The sequence below is a fragment of the Cydia amplana genome, chromosome 20, assembly GCF_948474715.1.
Source record: "Cydia amplana chromosome 20, ilCydAmpl1.1, whole genome shotgun sequence".
Taxonomy (NCBI): domain Eukaryota; kingdom Metazoa; phylum Arthropoda; class Insecta; order Lepidoptera; family Tortricidae; genus Cydia; species Cydia amplana.
In genome coordinates this window covers 11,157,722-11,184,480 of record NC_086088.1, presented here as the reverse complement: position 1 = coordinate 11,184,480, position 26,759 = coordinate 11,157,722, and the positions used below count along the sequence as shown (strand labels likewise).

At 36.6% G+C, this 26,759-nt stretch overlaps 1 protein-coding gene across 1 annotated transcript in view; it reads right to left on the bottom strand.

Moving 5' to 3' along the window:
- Nucleotides 1-218: 218 nt before the first annotated feature.
- Nucleotides 219-26,759, bottom strand: part of LOC134657431 (protein Skeletor, isoforms B/C) — a 295,070-nt gene continuing 268,529 nt past the window's right edge. Inside the window, exon 15 of the mRNA XM_063512977.1 lies at nt 219-251. The gene's annotated coding sequence lies outside the window, so the exon portion shown is untranslated. The remainder of the gene's footprint in view (nt 252-26,759) is intronic.

Below are 26,759 nucleotides of genomic sequence, written 5' to 3'. Positions count from 1 at the left end.
ACTTGAATGCTGGTTCCATTCAAAGTAGATTCCATTATATAGACTAAGTGTAAGGCCTGAGTGGACGCTCGAAGCGGAGCGTTCGGCGGGGCGTGCAGCGTGGCGTGCAGCGTGGCGTCGGGCTCACAAGTAATTTGAGCAGCGTGCACTAAGGCCGCTCCTATACGCTTGCATTTGTTTAACATGCACGCCACACGCCCCGCCCCGCTGCACGCCCAACTAGAGCGTCCACTCAGGCCTTACACTAAGAGCTAGCGTAGGGCTGAGATGGTCGGCGCTTTATTATTTGTCACCATGCCTGTCACGTTCTAATAAGTATGTAAGTGCGAAAGTTACATGACAGGTGATAAAAATGCCACCATGATATCGCTGCTGGCTTGATGCAAATACAATTATGTGCTAAATAAACTTTTGCCTTAAACAGTTTTTTTAAACACACTTAATGACGGCAGACTGTACTTATAGTAGGAAACAAGGCCTAGTTTCTCCTCTGGGTTGGAAGGTCAGATGGCAGTCGCTTTCGTAAAAACTCGCCTACGTCAATTCTCGGGATTAGTTGCCAAGCGGACCCCAGGCTCCCATGAGCTGTAGCATTCAGACTACTTAGCCCGTTTTCATGAATAGGCGTCGATCGATTTGTTTTTAAATATAGCAAATGTTGTAAATTATTACCTATAATAAGTATTCCTTTACTATAATGTTTTTCAAACTCAAAGGGTAGGATATGATATAGAGGACCTGTCATCTCTATATAATTTATAAGTAAGTAAGTAAGTATGTATTTGTAAATACATATAAGTAAGTATAAGTATTTGTAGTATTTAGGTAATATATAAATATATATGTTGCAAATGTATGTACACCTGAAAAGGTTCTCAGTATAACAAATGTGTAATTGTATTTTCGACCTGCAATATAACCTGATTCTTATATACAATAAAAACTTTGAACTTTAACCTAATAACGCCAAATTTCGCAGAATTGTATTGAAATGACAGGTGTCATCCTAACCTTCGAGTTTGAAAAATATTATAGATTGCTACTTTTACCTCCACCAATAACAGCTGCCAGGCGCCCGGACCTAGTAATAGGCATTTCGTTGCCATCACAATTTTATACATTATCTCGGACCTAGTTCTCCATCTAATGCTACCACTTAAAACGGGGTTTCAGACACAAAAATGTTTACACATTTGTCTCACCTCCTGTATTATTCAAGCGTCTGCAAAGTTTTCAAAACATCAACTTCGGGTATACCTGTAACAATAAAGTTTTAAATAACTGTAAGTCTCTAACTTACAAGCTTCAGCAAAATCATTACGGGAACAGTCAAGAGAAAAAAAAACATATTTAAAAATCGTCGCCGGTGTAAAAGTAATAGGTAATAACCAAACCAAAATTTAAAATTTAAAAAACTCCCTGACTATAAGATGAACATGGCTAAGAACACTCGGGATAAAATTATCTATGACACAAAAAAAAAACTAAACGAAAATCGGTTCATCCGTTTGGGAGCTACGATACCACAGACAGACACGTTAAACTTATAACAAAGCAAATAAAGCAATTGACAGCAATGAAAGTAAAAAAATAATACTTAATGGTAATTAAACTGTTACCTATAAATAATAACAACACAAAACAACAATAACAACGAAACCTGATTACCACCGAGTAACCGTCTTTTTTGTGTAACATTTAGCTGAATCGCAAACAATTCGAAAGGAAACAATTAGGAACATTTGGAGCCTAGTTCTAATTAAAAAATATGTTACGACGACATTTTGATACGACCTCCGGGTGAGCAGAAAGGAATATTGGAGTAGCCATGTGGGTTCGGTAAGTTTAGAGGTCATAGAGACACTAGTCGTTAATAAAAACTTAGTTGCGATTTTTAAAGTCCAAATTTAATAGGCCTTAAGGAGTTCGATTCAGATTTTGCGATTTGTTACGGATTTGATCTTATTTTGATACGACCTTGAAGATTTCACACGCTGATTGGTGCATGCGAAATAAAGTGAAAGTGCGTGAGATGCGCGCCAATCACCAAGACGATCGTCACAGTCATATCAAACCCAGATTAAAAACAAAAAATGTGAAATTAGAATCGACCTCCAGCAGGAAAACACTTCTTTAGGGCTGAATAATTAACACAAACGAAGCAGGTCCATGTTTATTCGGGTTCCTCCCGATTTAAACAAGTAGGTACTTACAAGTTATTTTCGCAATTAGGACAGCAAATATGGACAGTTGAGGGTAGGAATAACAAGTTGAAACAAAGGAAATGTATAAATAAAACGTGAATGAATACAAAAGCTAAGTGACAGTAATGGAACGTTTACATCGAGAGTTGGTAACCTCTGCCTCTTTAGGTTTTTATACGGAAATTTTCTTTAATAAATATTTATTATAAACTACAAAAAATATATTGTATTATTTACAAATTATGATGTTAAATTCGCAAAAAAAATGATTGGTGGATGAATTGGGTGGAGATACTTTCTTCTTCAATATTTTATTTAGAACCCAAGCTTGGAGATAATTGGTTAATTGAGAAATATTTCTTATTAAATGACATCCTAAAAATTGCACTTTAAATAAACTTTGTTCCTTCTGTCTGATGCTATCTGAAATGGTATAGGTACCTGTTTGATTAGTTGACATTGTCATTTTTCAAATTTAATTAACGAAGAAGCGGCCAAGCAAGGTAAAAATATTAGTCAACTTAATCAAGCTAAAAATCTTAATAAACACAGCCATAAAGGTAATTCTACGCGGAATCCGCCATTTCTTATCTCGCACAATGGCGCCATTGTGGTGACGTCACGACAAAGGCAAAAAATGTCCTTGAGCACAAGAGGTCTTTGTTGGGGTGATTATTGCTAAGTGTGCGTGCGGGAAAAGCTACGTTTTCACTTGTCTTATGCGTGTTGGATGGTTTACTGACAATTAGGTTATCTGTGTTTTTATTGCAAACGTTTTATTATATTTTACTAGCGACCCACCCCGGCTTTGCACGGGTTAATACATTATACATAAACCTTCCTCTTGAATCATTCTATCTATAAAAAAAACCGCATAAGAATCCGTTGCGTAGTTTTTAATATCTAAGCATACGGACAGACAGACAGCGGGAAGCGACTTTGTTTTATGCTATGTAGTGATACTAAAGGAAACGTTTTGAAAATTCACGGCTCGGGCAAAATTTGAACTTGTAACATTTTGGAACACCGGTCCAGTCGCTTTTAACCAACTGAGCTACCGTCGCTTATCAGAAGCGTGCGATTTTTCTAATTCCTCCCTTTTGTTTGACACCTTAGAGGTCGCAAGTTCAAATCTTAGGCGAAGCGATGAATTTTTCCATCTTTTCTTTAAATAAAGAAATGTTATTAATTGTAGACGTATCTCATTGATAAAAAAAATTGATTGTCACAATAAATGCAGGTCCCTAGAACAATGTCGTATGCATAATTTTTAAACTGCAGTCGCCACCTATCTTTGAAACTCAAGACAGTCCTTTGACAAACTTATTTTTATTTGACAGTAAATCAAGAAATTAGCCGGAATCATACAAAAAAAAAACAGAATTAAAGAAAAATGACACACTCCAATCATTTTATCAACACATCGAGCAGATCTCAATATCCCGCTCTCAATAGACTTTTTCTCAATAACACTACTGGTGTTAATATTTTTGTTCAGCGACCCGTAACGAGACAGAATTTAATATAAAAGCATTTCAATTTTCCAATTTACACTCTTCTTCGAATTGCAATAAGGTTGATAATCCTTTCGTAGGACGGGTGTATTTAGGACCTATTTAAACTCGAGTCGGTTTATTGGAAACTGTCTTTCGAGTAGTTTATCATTGATTAGGATTTTATCAGGTACTTTATGATTTTATATGTTCATTTTTCGTTTTAGAATAAGTAAGTAGGTCGTAAGCGCTTTGATGTACGAAAGAAAATTCTCCTAGATATAGCATCACATCATAATAAAAATATATAATCATCAAACATTTAAACTATTTTAAACGATTAAAATTTAATCTCTCAAGTGTAGAACAAATTTCTTTTTAATATCACACAAAAGTAGAATTCCAGTGTTACCAGACCGAACTACACAAAGCGCCTCAGCGTAACGATTTAATCTCAGTTTAATTCCAATTTCCCCGAAGCTGGCAACATTAAAGCGGTACGCGGTCAGAGCGTAGGTACAATATTCAAGAACTAGTGAAAATTGGTTTCGATTTTTATGAAATACTAGTTGTGAAGTGACTGGTGCACTGCGCCTACTACAATTGGTATTAAAACACGTAACTTTACTACTTAATAGTCGTTTATTCGGAAACTAAATTAACCTTATAGTTAAGGAATATTTTTTGAGCATATTTCTCATTAAAGTAGACGACATAATTGTTCCATGAAAAGGACAGACTGTTTTTTTGTTTATACTTCTTATGACAGACGTCCTATACGTAGTACTTAAGCTCCAATCAAGTTTAAACTATTAACATGACAGTGTTCACACAGTGCACGAAGTGCAGCCGCCGCGAGCACTCGAGCCTGAGGAAGGACCCCCGAAGGGCCCGAAACATGTCGCCGATAGCGACTAAAAATCTAAGTGAGTGAAACCGTCGTTGTCATCTCAAAAGCTTATGATAGTGTTCATTAAATTTACAGGCAAATTTGAACTTGCAATGACATCTAACCGATCGATATTAGAATGATATTGGAATCATATCAGGCTATCATTGAAGTCAGTACCGTAAAATGGGGTGAGTAGGGTCAAAACTGACATTAAAACCTCGATAACATTTTATTTTTACATATGCAAACTGAATGGTGTATATAATAAGTGTTCCGGACGTTTGTATTTTAGTTTTTATTTTATTTTGGGTAGTTCCATTTCATAACTTTGACGATAAACAGGAAAACCCACCTCACCCCGTAGTCCCTCGTATTTGGGGTGAGTTGGGTTTTCATACAAAGGTGATTTTGGTAGATTGTTGGATCGATTTTTTATTATTATGAGTATTACTATAGCTCCATTTTAAAATATGAATACATTATTTTTGTAGCAGTAGCCTTAAAATTCCATCTCACCCCCTTTCATCCCTTCTCTCCCCATTTTACGTTACATGTTCGAATTGGCCAAACTATCAAATTTTGATATCCAGTCAAAAGGATAATATTTCTGCATTATTCCCATATCATTTTCTGTTTCACCGTGTCCCCTCCCTACTCCGTGTCTCTATTCATCGCGAACATAGACTAGGAATCCTCTAGACGGAGTTTAGAGCAATTATTTAATGAAACCGATGCTGCCAAAAATACTGGGGTGCGGGGACGAGGTGAGCGAGTCCCGTGCCGTGATTGGTCCGTTCAAAGACACGGACGTCACACAACTAAAGACACTTTGACTCGAAAATGAAGTAAAACTACCGTATATTTGTGGCAGAGGGGGTAGCGCTACTATGCTCAGTCTAGAGGATGTCTTGTCTGTGATTCCGCGCGGGGGAGATTTTTTAATTTCGCCCCGTCTTCTGACGTCACTTTATCTAACGAGCTAGTTTTAAATATGGCGCTCGGGAATTTTATCACGCCGCTCGGGAATTTTATCACGCCGTTAGGTTTTTAGGATTTCGGTTTTAATCACTGCAGCGTTTTTTTAAGCTTAAATGATAATCAGATTAATTATGGCCGGGATATGTAATGCCGAAATGGCTAAAGTAACCTGGAATTACGGATTTAATATAAAAAAATTACGTTAGCCCTAAGTGAATAATGGTGGCAATTTAAAATTCATTAGAATTCATTCAGAAGACACTACAAACATTTAATTAACAGACTTGAAAACATTAAAGCTTCGTTAATATAGATATCAACTAATTAATTTAATTTAGTAAAATAGTTTTAGTAATGACACTAATGACAAGTATCATCATCATCATCAGCCTACGCTCGTCCACTGCTGGACATAGGCCTCTTCTATTGCACGCCGTTGAGCACGATTTGCGGCAACTCTGATACAGAACCGATAACAGTTGTTAAGGGGCCCACTGATTAACAGTCCGCCGGACGATATCAGCCTGTCAGTTAGAACAAAAAATGCTACGAACAACTGACAGGCCGATATCGTCTGGCGGACTGTTAATCAGTGGGCCCCCTTAGGGTAGGTGAGTTCTCGAGTGGAGACCGCGTATCGGCAAACGTAGCGTAGGATGACAAGTATTAAAATCAAAATTATGTTAAATGATTAAGATTTTATGAAATAAATTTAAAGAAACATCACATTAAAAATTTCTGGCTTGTTTCACCGCTTCAAAAGCTCTTTACCTTTTTTATTTAATAAAATATTTGGAATAGTAGGTATTCAAATATTGTGTCATTTCATGCCTGGCCGCTTTTAATATCGCTCGACAATGGGGCATCAGGAAATTAGACTTTACCCAAGACAGATGTCTTTCCACGTTTTTACCGCTTTTGGTGAGATTTGTACTTTTTGAAGGACTTTAATTGTTATTTGGTAAAGAACTTTTAGGTCTTAAAGACTCATTTCTAAATATCCCACACAAAAATAGACATAACGCAAACGCGAACGCACGTCACGCTATCGAATGAAATTTACACTAGGGGTTCAGGTACAATATGGCTTAACTACGAATCGATTTTCAAAAGTGAGGACAATTCAGACTAACTGCCTTTTAAACGCCAAATGACAGTTTAAAACGAAACTGTAAATGGTAATGGCTATGGAAATTTATCGTTGTCTCGCTCATTCCTATGTCGCGGTGTAGCGCTAGAATGGGAACTCGCTATTCGAATATTGGATGTTATTTCCTAACGCAGATTGGTTTTCGAGATTTGTGTTTGAAAGTTAGGGACATTGGATTTCTCTTTGCTCCTTTGGATTTCTTTTTCTGTGGGTTATAAAATAATTTAACGTGGCTTTTGGCGCATTGCCTGTGAGTTGAATACCTATTTTGTCCAAAAAATAAAACGTTTTCTTATATATTAGTACGGCTACCATCAGTTTGGCACTGACATAAACGCCATCGAGAACGTAATTTACTTTCTATACCTACATCTCGCTCGTACTCGCATATTAGTGCGAACGAGATGTTAAGAATGTAAATTACGTTCTCGATAGCGTATATGTCAGTTTTGACACTGTCAGTGACTCATGGTACGGACTAAGGCCAATACACTGGAATGTTATGAAAGTAACGGAAGCGAAAGAGGTATGTCAGGATCGTAGCAAATGGAAATCCGTGGTCCTCCGGGAAATAGGCGTGATTATATGTACATACATACCTACATACATATGTAGGTAATACGCTGGAAAGTGTGGCTGGCCTTCACATTGGAGCCCTGTCGACCTAGACAAGATGAAAATCGCTATCGCTTCGACAACGAAACGCTTTGTGGCTCTCACTCTTCCATATTAGTGCGACAGTGACAATTGCGTTTCGATCGCTACGGAGCGTAAGCGATTGGCATGTTGGCTACGCTGCCTGTTTACACATTGCTTAGTGTTTATTGTGAGTTCATACATTTACTACTTGCGGTTAGTGGTTGCCGTTACTTTTCAGGATTACCATAAAACAAACCTAACCTTACCTATCTATAGGATAACCTGACGAAAATTTGAAAAGTTAACGGTTTCAGTTTTATGACTATAATATGACAAGCAATACATTATGACTTACAACTTTATGGGAAATAAAGGGACCCCACCTTTGTGTATGTGTCAGATACGTTTTTGATATGTTTGAACTTACAAATATTAATATAGAAAGGTTTTAGTGAGCAAGAGTCACTTTTATTGTCTTTTAAACTAAAAACTCATTCAGTAATTAGTATTAGTTGTATTTAATTCTAGTTTTATATTCATTTTATAACACTTATTGTGCAATAAATGAGTTTTTAGTTTAATATTAATATTATATATTTTAAACGTAACATTTAGACATAATATTATAACCTAAAGCTTCGAAGGCACAAAGTCAGAACAACGGTTGGGTGAAACTTGACACTGTCAGAAATCCACCCGCTGACCCTTTTCAAAACATCACCCCCATTGTACCCCTTTACATACGGCCGTAATGTTCAACGTTATAGTTTTTCGTTTAACGAAACCAGAGACAGGTAAGAACAAAGACTGTTAATCTGTATGGAACATATAAAAAATGCTACCTACCACTTATTTTTTTCGTAAAACCCACAACATAGGTACTCGTAAATTAATTTATTTTCAGTAAATATACAACAAAGTTAACCTATAAAACTTAAATACTAAATCTAAAAATAACTAAAACTAATCTTAAAATAAATAACTAAAAACTACATATTCCCCACAATATTTAGTTTATTTCTACTTAGAATCACGACGTCTCATTCATATAGGTAAAAGCAAAAAATAGTTCAAAAAAGTTTTTAGTTTTGTAGCGCATTTACATTTAAATTTTGTATGGACCGACACAAAACTGACTTTTTTGTATAGGAAAATGTGGACACTAACTTTTTTATTCATTAGTCCTCATGATAATGATAAGTTAAAGTACTTAAACTAGATTTTTTGCTTTATTTTGAGTAACTATGCCAGTCTGAATTATTTGCCTAATCTGTAAAAGAGAACGTAAACTTGCAGCCCTAGTAGCACGGTCGCATTTTTATCGTTTATCACCATGCCTGTCACGTTCTAACAAATATGTAAGTGCGAAAGTGACGGGCATAGTGATAGTCGATAAAAATGGAACCGTGCTGAGCCCGCAGCGCATAACGCGCGATATGCTTTATGCTTTATGCGTCGTAAACGTCGTACGTAAACCAACTATGTAGTATAAATATCGCGATAAATATCGTAAATTTTGAACTTATGTAGTGGATTTAAAGAGACAATAGCGACACTCATAAAATAGCGAGTTTGTGTTTATTATAAAACTATAGTAGTTTATGTGACTGCTACATAATGCCTAATTATGTACAGTTACATACACTGCTTTATCTACACACATATTATGAACTTTCTATGATATATTTACTAACTTCATATTACAGCCGACATTGGGGCAACTCGCGGATATGAGATGGTGTCTCCGAAATATCTTTGTCGCACATTTTACACGAAACTTTTGCTATACATAGTTACTTTAAAAATAACAAATTATTTTTTACTTAAAACTGACTGAACGTCAAATGGCGGCAAATGAAACCTTTTTTCACGCATTTCACGCATCCAGAGTTTTTTTTTATTCAGAGACAAACTAGAGTCGGGGTCAATTGCCATATCGTTCGATACCAACTATACTTGGTCAACCAGATCTTGACAGTAGAAAAAGGCGGCAAATTTGAAAAATGTAGGCGCGAAGGGATATCGTCCCATAGAAAATTTGAATTTCGCGCCTTTTTTTAGTGACAAGATTTCGTTGACCAGCTATTATAGCTGGTCAACCAAATGCTATAAGTGTATACTATATTTTATTGCAACAGCCACGCCGCAGTCAGTTTGCTAGCAATTCATTTTGACATTTTGTGTTTGTAAGAAAGGGACAAAATTTAACAAAAGTTTGTCAAGTTTCATGAATAATGATCCTAACAAAATACATCACGTTTATCTAAAAGCGTTTCATGCTGTAACATCCGATAGAGCGACGGTGCCTCTTATGTTTGCGAGACGCATATTTATTCGACGACATCGTATATCTTATGTCGGGGCAATTTATCCCGACGACACAATGTATTGTCGCTACAGCAGGCTGGCCTGATTAATGTACTATGATTTTGTACTTTATTCGATAAATATACTTACAAAAAACGCTACAAGTACTTATAGAGATTCCGTTTGTTAAAACTTTGTGTGTTTGTTCGTTTCATGATATAAACTCGTCCTGCCCAATGTGATTTTTAAAGGACATTATTCCATTTTTAGCAAGTTCTGAATAAAAAGGCTGAATAGGTTGAAGTTACATTGAAAATTCTTTTTTTTTAGATAAAACGCGAACCAAAGGAAAATCAACTCTATTTTCCAAATAATTTGGTTTAAATTTCAATGGCTGAAACTGACTTAGGTGGGCAGGACGAAAATAAGGCAAAAGAGCAGACGAATGGCCTGATTGTAAGCAATTACCGTCACCCATGGACACCGGCAACACAGAGGGGTTGTGAGTCCGTTGCCGGCCTTTAAGATGGAATTACGATATTTTATTGAAGGTTTGAAGTTCTATATATGGAATGTAAATATATCTGAAAATTCACTACTATTATAAAGAATGTATTAATTTGGGTAATTTGATTTTTTATGTCAGATAGTTTCAAAAATCAGACGAAAGTCCCTTTTCGGAGTTATCTGACGTTTTTAGACATAATAATTACCCGAATATTCCTTACAAAAAGTAATTTACATAGGTAACCTTTTTACCCGTAGTAACCCGTAGTATATTAGTAGTATTATTAGTAGTATTAGTACTAGGACCAGTAGTACTTTGTCTTTATTTTAGCCTACTGTTGCACTCTCCTTTGCGCTGCGGTCTCGCGCTTTGCTCGGCGAGGATTTATCGCAGCCAACACTCGCGATTATGAAATTGTTATGAAATTATGAATTCATCACGCTACTTAATTAGTTTATGACAAAATGGCCGACGTAGTAAGCATATTCGTTTATTTTGATATACTTTGTGTTATGCATGTACTCGAATCTACTTAATTTGTCACCTGTCTTAATACTAGGGTGTTTCACTATGTAATAAATTATAATAAAAAATTGCATGCGAATGTATTCACTACTAAGGTCAACCGAGGTAAATGCGTCATTTGAAGATATCTTCGAAATGCAACATATTATAACTATTATAGCCGTCTGCATTAAAAGTTCAGTGACCACACTTCAAACTGACAGGGTTGCAATAGTTCTAAAATGTTCCGTTTAGAAGAAATCTTTAAAAGACGCATTTACCTCAAGTGACGCATTTACCTCGGTTGACCTTAAGTACTGCAACTAAGTTTAAGTTCTTGGTCTCGCATCTCAATATTGTTAGAGATTATTACCCCAATAAACATCTACAAATGCATCAAGGACTCCAGTACGCTGCACGTGATCCCGGGGACAATCGTGTTGCCGGGACAATTGGTGACGCCGGGGACAATTCGTGACGGCGGCGAAACGTGACACCATTACGTGATGCAACGTGTGCAATTGTGCAGTTTACGAATGCCGTAGATTAGCTGACGCAGACTCCGCACTGTATTGTGAAGAGTTTAAGAGGATTGGTATTCTGATTTTAGCCTATCAAAGTTTAAAACTTTCTAAGACACATATGTAATAAATGAATTAAAACAGGTCACTAACGTATTTAAAGTCGAAAACTGCACATGTTTCGCTCCATAAGTACAAGCTTTAAGAGAAGCATGCATTTAGCGAACTATAAACTAAATCACATATTTATTAAATGATCGTACCTTACGGTAACAAGTTTCTTAATCCTTACAGGCTGAATAACTAAAACTCGAATTGATCTGTTATTTTATTAACATGTCATGTGCAAAATGACGTAATATTTACGTCAGCTACACTTCAGTTCGAACTTTGTGCAATGCCATCTAATTGGTAAATGATCTATGACGGAGACGGTCCAGGGTTACCTAACCAGAGTAACCAGTGATTGTGGTCACGCTTAAACCACGTAGTGCTTGATTATCCACGTGTCTAGTTTAGACCTTGTTGTGTACAGTCGCCATCAGATATATCGCAGCGGCCAAGGTGTTCACAATATCTGAACAAGCACTCTAACGCATTGACAATAGAGGCGTGCTCAGATGTTTGTGAGCACCTTGGCCGCTCCGATATATCTGATAGCGACTGTATAAATAGATAAATTAGAGACCCTAGTGTAAATATCATAATTCAGTTTCAACGCTACGCTATGATCAGTCAAGCTTTGCTACGCCGTAGTCCCTCTATGCCGAAGCTCCTCTACGTTGCTATATAGCTAGTGCTACGAAGCTACATTCAATCAGCGGGCGCGGGTTCGATTCCGGCCGTGATTGGAGCGCGATTGGATTGTCTCGGGCTAACTGAATCACGCCCGGAGCGAGACAGATAACAATGGCGACAATTGGTGCTGTCATATCTTAAATTTGAACTTGAACCTTTTGGACGCCAATGACCGATATATACGCACCGCAGGTCCAAAGACGGATTAATCGGTCACAGACCACAGAGCAACATAGACCTACGTGCATATGCATAAAGTTCAATTTCAGTTTTGACACTTCGGTGACGTGGCGTCTGACAGCTTTCGTGTTTGACACGGCGTCGAAAAGGTTAATTTAATACCTGTCAATAGAGTTGAATTGTAAAACTGAACCGAAAGTAATTAAAGTTTCACTTATGAATGCCAAAAAAGGTTCTTCAAACAAAAACGTCACTTTTGACATTTGTTTGACACTGATGTATATATCCGATCCATATCGTCTCTATATCTAATATTTGACGTATCTTAAAGTTCGAATATGGCTGAACGTGTCACAAAAAAATCTTCGTTTTGTTTTAAATAAAGGACGACTCACGCTACACCGGGCCGGGCCGGGGCCGAGGCATCCGACATGTAATTTTCTATGATGTCTGATCAGTGATCACGTGTTGCTTTCCATAGATAATGAAGTGCTGGAAGCTCCGGCCCGGCCGCAGCCCGGTCTAGCGTGAGTCATCCTTTTTAACATTTAAGTACAATGACACGTTCGCGGGATTTAATATACTATACAAAACCAATAATCTCAGAATCATCAACAGATTTTCAATTTCTACAGTATCTCATTTAATTTTAACAAACGTCAATAACTAAGCCCGATTGCTCGCAATCTTACTCACTTAAAAACCATTTCTAAAAATATCACCTTCATAAAACATAATCTCTTGTCCGCAAAACATTTTTCTGCGTAAAATTCCTCATTCCTTAAATGCTATTCAAATTTTAACAAACGCAGGTAAAACGAAATATTCAAAAAACCAGCATAAGTGAGATCTCCGTTTGCATAGAGTTTATTAAGTTCTTGTAACCAGCTTTCACGTAAATGAAAGGAATGCAGAGTTTTGAAGGAAAAAGTAATTCTTTCGTTATAAAGACACGGGCAATGACAATAACATTCATTCGTTAGGCCTTCTTGACATTTGTAGGGATTTTTAATCCTATAAACAACTCATTCAGGGCGTAAGGAAAATGAGATGTGATATTTGCAGTTAGATTTATTGAAGTGAAAACTTCTTTAGCGGCGCTGGGCACTTTTTGAGGTGGGGAAAAATGATAAACTCGAGACAGCGTAAGGCGATCACGTGACCGTAATGGGCGTAAGGCGATCACGTGAACGTAAGCCCCGTAATTTAAATGGCATTTAAATCAATAAAGAAAAACTCAATGTTCTCAATTTGACATTTATGTTGCGGACTCCTTTTCAAGACTCTTTACCTATGTTCAAATAATTTGACGTTGTCATGGCAGTATGTAAATAAACATGTCAATGAAAAGCGGCCAAGTGCGAGTCGGACTCGGCCATGAAGGGTTCCGTATTTAGGCGATTTAAGACGTATAAAAAAAAACTACTTACTAGATCTCGTTCAAACCAATTTTCGGTGGAAGTTTACATGGTAATGTACATCATATATTTTTTTTAGTTTTATCATTCTCTTATTTTAGAAGTTACAGGGGGGGGGGGACACACATTTTACCACTTTGGAAGTGTCTCTCGCGCAAACTATTCAGTTTAGAAAAAAAATGATATTAGAAACCTCAGTATCATTTTTGAAGACCTATCCATAGATACCCCACACGTATGGGTTTGATGAAAAAAAAAATTTTGAGTTTCAGTTCGAAGTATGGGGAACCCCAAAAATGTACTATTGTTTTTTTCTAATTTTGTGTGAAAATCTTAATGCGGTTCACAGAATACATCTACTTACCAAGTTTCAACAGTATAGTTCTTATAGTTTCGGAGAAAAGTGGCTGTGACATACGGACGGACAGACAGACGGACAGACAGACAGACATGACGAATCTATAAGGGTTCCGTTTTTTGCCATTTGGCTACGGAACCCTAAAAAGTGTGATCTTATTTGAGAATGATAATAATATATAATAAATAAATAGAATACCTCCGCTAAACGTATGTATCGTGTTACCGGGCGTCGGTAACATAGTGAGGTGAGTTTTCACTTCTATCGGCACTCCCGGAGTGCAACCGTTGTTGATTTTTTTATAACTAGCTTTTGCCCGCGACTTCGTCTGCGTGGAGTTAGTAATTTGGGTAGCTTATTTTTACCCATTCTGCTTTTTAACGATTCCCCATAAAAACTTCCACCACTTTTCACCCCCTTAAAGGGTGATTTCTGGGATAGAACCTACCTTCTGTTCTTCTCCGGGACTCAAAATATCTCCATACCAAATTCCAACTAAATCGGTTCAGCGGTTTAAGCGTGAAGAGGTAACAGACAGACACACTTTCGCATTTATAATATTAGTATGGATTGCTGTATGTAAATTTCATGTTGACATGTAAAAGTGCCCTTGTGGTCTATTTGCTGAATAAATGTTGAATCTTGAAGAAAATAGAGTTAATGATGTTATGACATAGAAATCTGCTTGATGAAAATATTTTTGATATTCGATTGTGTGATTCGTTAAATATTGAACATGATATGAGCCATTTTATTTAAAACTGTAGATTTTTTTAATTGATGGATTTTTACGATTAATTAAACAGTATCACAGGTTTTTTTTTCCATTCCCTTACCATAGAAAAAAGGTAAGAAAAGGTATAGAAATTTCAGGACCCTTTTTTCCCAGGATAGAAAGTGCTCCTGATTCTGAGTAGAATTATCATAAAACTTCCCAAATCGAGAAAAAAATGTGTACTTAGAAGAACCATTAAATAAATACTGCCTTAAAACATAATTTACAAATTAAGCATTTATAATATACAGGGTATTTCCTGTAACAGGAGCAATAAATTAAACTGTAGGCTGTACTCCTCAAACTGACCAACATTTGTTCAGCAACTTTTGAAAATAACTCATGTTTTGATTTTTATTACACTTTAAAGTTTATTCTAAGTCGCAATGTATTGCAAATTTTGTTATGTTTAAAGCGTGACAAGAAACGTCAATTACACTGATGTCAGCGTACATTGAATGCAATATTTATTTTGTATGAAAAAGAGGAAGTCTAAAGGATTCATATTTTTTAAAAGTTGCTGATCAAATGTTGGTCAGTTTGCCGAGTACAGCCTTTAGTTTAATTTATTGCTCCTGTTACAGGAAGCACCCTGTATATTAAATAAAGTCTTACCTAGGTAAATTAAAGAAGTATTAAAATTCCTTTCAAAAGATTCTTGACTTTTCTAAATATTTTCCGAGTTTCAAAGTAAAATTATCAATATTAATTAACTGAAATTGATATTCCCGCGCAGTCCCTGGGGTTGTCGACGGTTTCCCGACGGAAAATTCATCTTATTTACGACGTTAGCCTTTGAGGATGACGTTAAATATTAAAAAGTTTTAAAATACCGTAACTCAACAGTACCCCTAGCGTAAATTTCATTCGATAGCGTGACGTGGCGTACGCGTTTACGTTTAGTGTCATTTTGTATGGGATTTTGAGTTTCCAAAACATCCCGCTTGGCGCGTTGTTTAAAATCCCATACAAAAATAGGCTTAACGCAAACGCGAACGCTCGTTATGCTATCGAATGAAATTTACACTAGAGGTTTTGGAGACCGATCCCGATAACACTCATTTAAACTTTCACGATTTTTACACATTCTTAAATTGTATTGTTGTAATTGTTGTTGTTGTGTTGTATTGCTGCGATTAAGTCCCGTTGTACAATTTACCGATCCTGATACTTAGCCCCGACGCAAAAAAAGCCATTTCAAAATTTCAATTAAATCGGTTCAGCGGTTTAAGCGTGAAGAGGTAACAGACAGACAGATGCACATTAATTTAATTTCATAATAATGCAATCCCGTATGTAAACATTTTTTGTCTACGAGACCCTAATATTCGAATTTAAACTGTCGTGATGATACCTACTAACATTTTAAACTGGTATCAATGTGCGCGGGGGTTCACCTCGAAGATCGGCTACGTCAGCCATCTTCGGGCGCAACGAGCGCAGAGCAAACTAGGAGTCGAAGTGGTCGCCATGGCCGAAATCGGCCGAAAGGATCATCGTCATCATCATCATCAACTTTACGGTTTAAACTCTCGTGTTATTAGTCACTCGCGCGACATGTTTCTGAGAGCCTAGGTATCCTTTCTCAAGCACTAACAGTGCTAGCCGTGTTCACGACGGCCGCGCGTCCATCGCGTACTATGTTCCGTCGCCAATATCGCCATCAAATATATCGGAGCGGCCAAAGTGTTCACAATATCTGAAGACGCCGTCTAACGGCCTGGCAATACAGGCGTGTTCAGATATTTGTGAGCGCTTTGGCCGCCAAGATATGTCGCGCGAGTGACTAAAAACGCGTGAGTTTTAACCGTAAAATTAGTTTAAAGTCCTAATAATATTCGGCATTAAAAACAAATAAAAATAAAGTGTATTTGAATAAAATAAAATGTTACTTATTTGCTTTCTCAAAGTTTTGGTTAACCAGGAAGGAAGTGCTGGCTCATTTAACAAACTCCTTAACTAAGTTATCATTATATTCTACCTTTTTGCAAACAAATAAGACTTAAATTACAATTTACGAGTCATAATCGGAATAATTACGAAAGTTCCTTCACAAAGCACCTCTAATGACACGCTGGTTTTATATGGCTACAATTTAGTATAAGTGTAAAATTTTATATTTATTATGCTTGTAAATTAAAAGTACATTATGATTTAATTTAATTTTAAGGCAAAGCAACATTTTATTAATAACTGTAACTAAATTTTACATAAAAGACTAGGTACCTAATTAAAATGGTACACGTTAACTAGTAACATATAGGCTCTAGAATATGTAATGGGGTCCCTTTGTTTCCCATAAAGTTTTAAGTCATAATGTCTGGTTTTTTCCTATTATCATTAGTCCTAAATCTGAAACCGTCAACTTTTCAGGATTTTAGTAAGGTTATCCTATAGATAGGTTAATAGGTTAGGTTAGGTTTGTTTTAAGGCAATCCTGAAAAGTGACGTGTTTCTGAACCAAATAAATTATGAGTATGACTAACGGAAATGCGGACAAACAATAATATATATTATGACTTAAAACTTTTTGGGAAACAATAGAGACCCGAATAATACCTATGAAAACCAAATGTACTTCTTATAGCCCATTGGGACGAAGAATTAAGTCAAGAAAATCATGTAGGTATTAAAGTAGTGTTTTAAACATGAACACAGTATCAACACTGGCTCAATATTCTCGGAAGACCTGCTTAAAAAACCGGCCAAGTGCGAGTCGGACTCGCGCACGGAGGGTTCCGCACCATCAACAAAAAAACAAAAAAAAAGCAAAAAACGGTCACCCATCCAAGTACTGACCCCGCCCGACGTTGTTTAACTTTGGTCAAAAATCACGTTTGTTGTATGGGAGCCCCACTTAAATCTTTATTTTATTCTGTTTTTAGTATTTGTTGTTATAGCGGCAACAGAAATACATCATCTGTGAAAATTTCAACTGTCTAGCTATCACGGTTCGTGAGATACAGCCTGGTGACAGACGGACGGACGGACGGACGGACGGACGGACGGACGGACGGACGGACGGACGGACGGACGGACAGCGGAGTCTTAGTAATAGGGTCCCGTTTTTACCCTTTGGGTACGGAACCCTAAAAACATGACCCAACTTTAGCCCGTACACAGATTATTTAATTTTTTAGTATGTGTTTATTACATGAAACCTAAGAAGACTGACAAAAATAGTATATCAAAAAGAACATCAAATCATATAAAAACAAAGAAATTCAAAATTACAATAAAAGTATAAAATAAACGTATCAAAACGGTGCGCCGTCCACAAGTACACTTACCTTTTTTTTCATTCATTCGGTATGTATACCTACTTTTATCTCTGTTACAGTTTACTTACAACTTATACGGAGTCTGTGTGAGTTGATCTAAGTATGTTCCAGCCTTATCGGTTGGCGACTTGCCAGCAACCGATGCCTTACACTAGTTTGGCAATGTACTATACAGAGTGCTTCCTGTAACAGGAGCAATAAATTAAACTGTAGGCTGTACTCCTCAAACTGACCAACATTTGTTCAGCAACTTTCGAAAATAACTCAGGTTTTGATTTTTATTACACTTTAAAGTTTATTCTAAGACGCAATGTATTGCAAATTTTGTTATGTTTAAAGCGTGACAAGCAACGTCAAACACACTGATGTCAGCGTACATTGAAGGCAATATTTATTTTGTATGAAAAAGAGGAAGTCTAAAGGATTCATAATTTTTAAAAGTTGCTGAACAAATGTTGGTCAGTTTGAGGAGTACAGCCTACAGTTTAATTTATTGCTCCTGTTACAGGAAGCACCCTGTATATAGTACTATTACATAATATATTCTACTATGTAAAGTTCACTGAGTAAGATGACAGGTAACACAGAGATTGGGGAGTTTATTTTCAAAGTTTGAGCTGGGTTTTATCGACTACAAGGGTAAAGCGAAACAGGCCAATTCTAACCCTTAACCTCTCAGTTCCCAGTGGCTCCAATATGAGTCGGAATTGTATGGATTTGAGAGGTCCTGGGAAATGAAGGGTTAATCAAATACCGGGAAATTATTTCCCACTTCATTCTAATTTACGAAATATTCTTTATCTTTTTAATGGCAGCACTCAGCGATACCAACCAATAGATTTAAAATCTTAGTAACATTTTAAATTTGAATAATGACAACACTTTTCTACTGGCCGCCATTTGTGACCATACGTCAAAGTCAATGTCACAGTTGTTGTGTGTTTTTTGCAATAACAACAGTTTTTTTAGTGTTTTGAGGTTAAGTGCGAAAAAAAATCTGGTAAGCGCATACACTGAATACTATCATAAACTAGACTTATTTTCCCTGTGTTTTCCTTGAAAAGAATTGTGATAACGATATGATTTGGCCAAGATTTTATGGTTTTAGTAAGTGGGAAATAATTTCCCATTGTTTGTTCCGTTTTACAAAAAAATGGTAAGTTTTATCAAGTGGGAAATTATGTCCCAGTGTTTGTTCTCCACCTAAATTTCAATTTGTTTCCATATATAAAAATATATACCCGTTTATCTGTTACACACACAAATCTAGCTGTGCCTTCTTTTTTCTTTTATTTATTTCTTTGATTTTCTTTTTATTTATTTCTAGTAAAGAGACATGGAATAATAATCTTTCATTTTTATTCCCAACTTCTTGTAATAAGATAATAAATAGATAATAACAATCTTTCATTTTAGGCCTGCATGTTTTTTTTTACTGTTACTAAATATCATACTTGAATTCCAAGCAAAGCCGGGGGAAGCTACTAACTAGTAAAAAGTACGTAACCGTATCGGTCAATGGGAAACTATTTCCCACTTCATTCAAAATTTTGCCATTCCGTAACGGATAACGGGAAATTATTTCCCACCGCAAAACCCCCCTTTCCCCCCCACTTAAATTATTTTTATATATTTTTTCGTAATCTACGCACCCAAATTACCTAAAAACCATTCTTAGTTTTCAAAAATCTCATAAAAAGTGTTCCGTTTGATTAAGGGCTAAACTTAGCAGGCTAGCATGACTTGACTCCATACTTAGAAACGCGCTAAATGTAGGTATAAAGTCGCGCTCAAGAACGCAAGTAATTCTGGCTGGTCAGGTAATTGCTTTAAAAGAAACAAAATAAACTCATTATCCCTATGTCCTTTATAAAGTACACTCAACCAGGAACTCAAGAAGTTTTAACAAAAAGAATCTAACTTGAAATCCCATATAACACTAAAGTTTTGTAATTACTACGTCATCCGATAACAGCTCAGTCGGATGAGCGCCCACCCACTAGATATTTTACTTTAAACCCTATTTCCTTGATAATAAGGTTTGTAACTAAAGCAACATGAGTAAGGCTCTGAAGGGTGTGAGTCTGTAATTGCATGTCAAAGGTTTTTGGAGACCCGTGTCAGGAATATGGGATTTACGCTTGAGTATTTACAAAAGAGAGTATTGGAGAGAAGAAAGCTTAGACAAAGCTACCGTGATCAACTTTTGATCTTGTTTGATGGTATAGTAAATTTAAAAAAACCGGACAAGTGCGAGTCGAACTCTCCTACCGAGGGTTCCGTATTTTTTAGGATGTGTTGTTATAGCGACAACAGAAATACATAACAACACTGGGCCCGATTCGGATTTTCAAATAGACATCTGTTAGATACTTTTTAGACATCACCAAGATACGATAACGATATGTTTAAGATCTAACCTGTCAAATTTGACATTTGCTCGATTCTGGAGATACTCTTGAACGATTTCTACAAGATATGGCTTAGAGATCCAATTCACATCAATTTTAAAACGTAACAAATATAAGAGCCTCGGTAGAGAGTACCATTTTGTACTATTTGGAGTTGAAACTCTAGGTCCATGGGGTCCCAGCGCGCATAAGTTGTTCGGAGAAATCGCGAAACGTCTGGTTGACGTCACTGGTGACCGAAGAGCTGGCGGCTACCTCGCACAACGTATCAGCATTGCGATACAGCGAGGAAATGTCGCCAGCATCCTTGGTACAATGCCTCAAGGGCCTATTTTAGATTTAAGCTAGTTTTTAATTTCTTTTAGTAATACGCTGTATATATCTTGTTTGTAAATAAATGATTATTATTCACATCTAATAGATATCTAACTCTATCTAACGTAAAAGTGACATTTGTTACCCAAATTGCGCTGCAAAAGAGAATTAGTTGAAATCTAAACTTTAACGTATCTAGAATTGATCTAGTACGTGTCGTCTCTTGTGAATATCTTGAAGTTCGAATACGGCAAACTGTCAGGTTGCCTCATCATCAGTATTTCATTGCTTTATTATAAATTCCGACTACGCTAAATTTTCATGTCAATTGCTATGTCATAATGGGATACGTATACATTTTGTCAATCTGGGAGACCGAGCTATGCTCGGAAAACATACAAAAACTCAAAAATTAGCGTTTTCCCAGAGATAAAACCTACCTAGATTGATTGTTCTCCCCCGAAAACCCCCATATAGCAAATTTCATCCAAATCGTTAGAGTTAGAGTTATAAATAAATAAACAAGAATTGCTTGTTTAAAGGTATAAGATAAGATAAGATAACATTCAAATGATTTCTAACAATAATGCCATGACATATCACTTACAAATTATCCATCAAAATTAAATCAAACAACCAATATCGATTACAAACGCCGTTCAAATTCCCATTTAACGATCACAAAAACTAATACCTCTAGTTTCCACTCGCATGGTACGTGGTTCTGACACATCACCCCCCCCCCCCTTCCGAAGATTAATTGCCGGTCCAATGGAGGGGGTAACACGGATTGCACGTGAGAGGTGATTCGCGGTATTATGTGGGTAAACATGCTGTTACAAAAATGTATACCTAAGGGGGGAAAATCGGGACTTCAATGTCTTTTTGGGGTAAAAAACGGGACCCTATTACTAAGACTTCGCTGTCCGTCCGTCCGTCCGCCCGTCCGTCCGTCCGTCTGTCATCAGGCTGTATCTCATGAACCGCGATAGTTCCGCTCTCTCTGTTGCCGCTATAACAACAAATACTAAAAATAAAATAAAATAAATATTTAAGGGGGGCTCCCATACAACAAACACGATTTTTTTTGCTCTATTTTTTGTTGATGGTGCGGAACCCTCCGTGCGCGAGTCTGACTCGCACTTGGCCGGTTTTTATTTGTATTATGCTTAGAGAAAGTGTTTAGTTTTGTTCATAGATCATCACTTGAGGCTTATATATTTTAAGTAGGTATATAAGCCTCAAGTTAAAAGTCAATGTTGACATCTATGCGTTCAATTCTGATTTTTAAGTAGGTATACTTAATAACTAAATGTCATTAAGTAAGCGTATAATAAGCAAAAAATATAAATTTAAATATATAACTGACCTTCCTTTCCAAGTTGGTTAACACCAGCTTTTAATTGCGGAGCGTGCCTTATTTAGCCTTATAAATAAAAATGCAAGTAAATTGTACCTGTTGTATAATCCCGCTGTTTCGGCCCTAGAGCACGTACCTGCAAAGAGAAACAGAATTAGCTTCGAGCGTAACAGGAATAAAGCAGCGCTGTGGCAAACAAACGGTTATCTTAATAAATAACGTGGAAAAAGATTTAGCTGGAGCAGTATTGGAGTTTAAAATATCTGATCTTGATTTTATATTACCCTAAATATCATATCATATCTGATGGCTTGCACTGTAATAGTGTGTGAGATGTATAATAGCGCTTGAGACATAAGATATAGAAAAATTACCCAATGTTAAGGTTTTTATATTGAATTTTTACATATTTTAATCGGAAACGGTTTCTAACGAAAACCTTAAAGGGGATCCTATCTCGTCGCATAATAATTTATTGTCATAATGTAATATGTTACGCATAACTCTTTTCGCATTTTTTTCAGCTGAAACAGAAAGTATTTTCGAAAATATTTTGCATAGGTTGTATAGAACAGGGTAGGTTAGGTTAGATTTCTTTTAAAAACTTTCAGAAATGTTAATAGTTTCAGTACAATAACAATTATGTGAAATGAGTTTTATGCGTAACATTATATTAGATTAGGACAATCAATTATTATGCGACCCAATATATACCCCATTAACGTGTAAAAGTTGACTCGATAAAAGAAAATCACAAAACCTTGTTAACATTATAATTAATATTGCGGAACTTAACTTAACTTACTAATTAGTACCTATTGTGATGGATCTGAAATATTATGTAAATATAAAACAGATGCTATTATTCGAGTAGCTCGGCAGGAGTTGATTCTAAAGTTATTAATCACGTTTTAAACTTATTACAGTCGCCATCAGATATATCGGAGCGGCTAAGGCGCTCACAAATATCTGAACACACCTCTACTGTCAGGGCGTTAGAGTGCGCGTTCAGATATTGTGAACACCTTGGCCGCTCCGATATATCTGATGGCGACTGTACGTTCTGCCACACAATTATTACAAACGAAAACATACTTAAATAAAACTAAACCTATGGACTAGAGTAATGTGTTACGTAAAAACAGCTGTATTTAGTCTCATTTGTACAAACCATTTATTAAACAATTTTACCGCCCTAGGCCAGAAAATGTTCAAACAAAGACTAGGGAAATTAGCTCAAAGGACTTTGCCAAGGGCCTTTACAACTCTTAATTCCTTTGTGACATTTCTGATAATTGTTATAATAACATTTCCCAGATAAAGTTAAGACATTTAGGCAATTATGAACTTAAGTCATGTTTTGAATTATAAATTATAATTATTATAAATTTGCTTCGTTTGTTTGTACTTATATTTATTTTCGATGAGTTAACACTTTGAGTGCCGGGAACCCGCTTAGCGGGTTCTCTCTTCGTAGTCGCTTCCCTCGACAAAGAGGGAAAACGGGATGTGAAAGTGAAAATGTTCAAGATGTATTTAACATATAACACCGCTCGGCAGTTTTTCTGTTTGTAGTCGCTTTCCTTTACAAAGCGGAAAAAACGCTGGCGTGAATATGTTAAAGAAAATGCACACATTGGCAATGTGTATTAACTGTATATCACATACGAGTATTTAGAACAGTAAAGTAAGGCATATATTATTAACAGCCACTTCGTTTAGCGAAGCGGGCCGAAAGTTGAATCTTTCCAACCGAATATTTTTTGACAAAAATAATTATTATGTCAGTTCCAAATGATTTATTTTCTTATATTCAGGCGTTAGCTTTAAATAAACCGCGGCAATATATATTAAGGGTAAAGCGAGGTTTACGTTAACAAATCGTTTAATATCGTAACCATATTGTAACTCTTGGTTATTGCGCTCTCGTGTTAGCTGGCGGGTGCGGACATAAGTCCTCCTTTATTTATTGCACAAGCGGTGGAGAATATAGTCTCTCAACGACCAGTGTAACGAAAACTCTTGTTTCTAAACAATGATGCAGTATAGGTATATGACGAAAACGTGAGAAAACCGAACTAATCCCAATAAGGCCTAGTTTACCCTCTGGGTTGGAAGGTCAGATGGCAGTCGCTTTCGTAAAAACTAGTGACCACGCCAATTCCTGGTATTCGTTGCCTAACGGACCCCAGGCTCCCTTACCATCCTTGGCAAAAATGCCGGGACAACGCGAGGAAGAAGAAGCACTATATGACGAATATAAATTTATATAACGTACTTTTTTGATATTTAACTTTCGTGAGACATATTTTCAAACTGTTTATACGACAACGGTTTCACGCCTCAACGGTCTCGAGCCTGAGGAAGGACCCCCGAAGGGCCCGAAACATGTCGCCAATAGCGACTAAAAATTCTAGTGAGTGAAACTGTTGTCGTATAAACAGTACTTTTTTCATAATATGAATGATTATTTTAATGCTATGTGTTATGTTGTTGTATGCACAACATCACTGGTAGAAATAAGTACTTATAAAGGACAAAGTGAGAGAAAAAACACTTAGAGACGTATATTACCTTATAATAACGCAACGTTATTATAAGGTAATATACGTAATTTAACTATTAGAAAGCGCACTTAACTACTAATATCTGGGATACCGAGCTTTGCTCGGAAAACATATAAAAACTCAAAAATGCGCGTTTTTCCAGAGATATAAGACCTAGCTAGATCGATTTTACGCTCCCGAAAACGCCCCTATATAGCAAATTTCATCGAAATCGTTAGAGCCGTTTCCGATATCCCCGAAATATATATAGTATATGCATATATGCATACAAGAATTGCTCCTTTAAAGGTATAAGATTTATAAGTTCCACATCCAGCTACTCGCTTTCTCGTGAAGCAATCATAATGACTCCCTGAGTGATGGCGACGTCTAATGAGTTGCAAGGATTTATTACGAGTTAAGGTGACATTCCATTTCCAACCGCAGCTGCACTACTGTTCATTTTACTATGGAAATTGGAAATTGACAGTAACAGCGACGCGTTCAGTACCAGTAGTGCAGCTGCGGTCAGAAATGGAATGTTACCCTTAGAGCGAGACAATTTTTAACGCGAGTTTTAACGTGCAGTGGGTACAACCAGCCGAGCAGAGTTTTTTAAAAATCTAAGCGCTTTTTTAGATTACATTAGGACTGCCAAAATACGAATAACAATTCATAACAATGATGTCCGTGATCCCGGGCACGCACTGCCGTCCGGTCAGTGCTCGGCGAGTTGCGTTCGGAGTGGGAAATTTTATATTATTATTTATTTTAACCGTATAGTACCTATACCTATACATAAACAAACACAAACATTACTGGAACAGATTCCTTATAAGTGATTAGTTTACCTTTATGCTTACATACTATTTTTTGGGTGTTTATTGTGATTTCTACCTGTCGTATGTACTATAGTTGAGGTCACAAATATCACACGACTCACGACCTTTTTTTGTCAGTTTCTTAGAGGCGTGAAAATATTCTTGAAACGTTGGCTTGTAAAGATACTTGTGAACTCGACTGTAATCAGCAGCAATAGTTGCTAAGCGGGCGAGGTGTTCTAAATGATCTTGACGCGAATTTGTTAAGAGAATAAGAGCGCGTCAAGGTAATTTTGAACACCTCGCCCGCTTAGCAACTTCTGCTGCTGACTGTACAATAAAGTGTTTACATACATACATTTACGCCACTGCAAAATTTATCGTTACGCTCACAAATCGCCGTACGAGTAAAGCACCGGTTACACCGCTGACGCACGACGAATGAGCCCCGACAACCATTAGTATTGCTTACTGGGCTTAACCCCTCACGTGCCGGGTTAACTCTAAATATACGCTCCGTTTACATATTATAAAGTCTTATATTTGGCTATGTGCGAGTTTTATATGTAAGTAGGTAGGTTATCAATTATGATAAAAGAAAAAAAAATAATAATTTTTTTTGTAAAACTTACGGGGTTAGAAAGTACAAAATAATATTTACCTTAACACAATAAGTGCTAGAAACCCCCTCGGCAGGTTTTCTGTTGGTAGTCGCTTTCCTCTACAAAGAAGGAAAACGCTGGGACCAGCAATGAGCGTAGCGCTATGACAAGGTTGGCAGTGAATGTATTACTGATAAGTGATAAGTTTTTAAAGCGTTGTAAACACATTGTATAAATAAATCTCGACTCACTTTTTCTTTACCACCCTTTGTCTTAAATTTACCACAATCAGTCTGTCCATAATGTCAAAGAGAATTTGAAATAGATGCGGAGAATCTTTTCGAGCGATGGCGCCATAACCTTTGGCCTACTGTCGAGAAGATGGCGTGAGTTTCAATATTTACAAATTAACACATATCAGTGAAAGAATAAGGTCATCAAAGAATCGAAGTCAAATATCAGTGGAGTTGGAGGCATCCATAGGCTACGGTGACTGCTTACCATCAGGCGGCCCGTATGCTTGTTTGCCACCGATGTGGTATAAAAAAAATGTCGTACTAACAGTTTTAATCTTCTGTCGAAAGATGGCAGTAAATGTACTGTGGCTACATAAATAATTTACCATGACAGTTACTGTATTCTGTATGTAACTCTCTATACACTCAATATTCTCTTTGGTAATGTCATAGAGAAAAAAA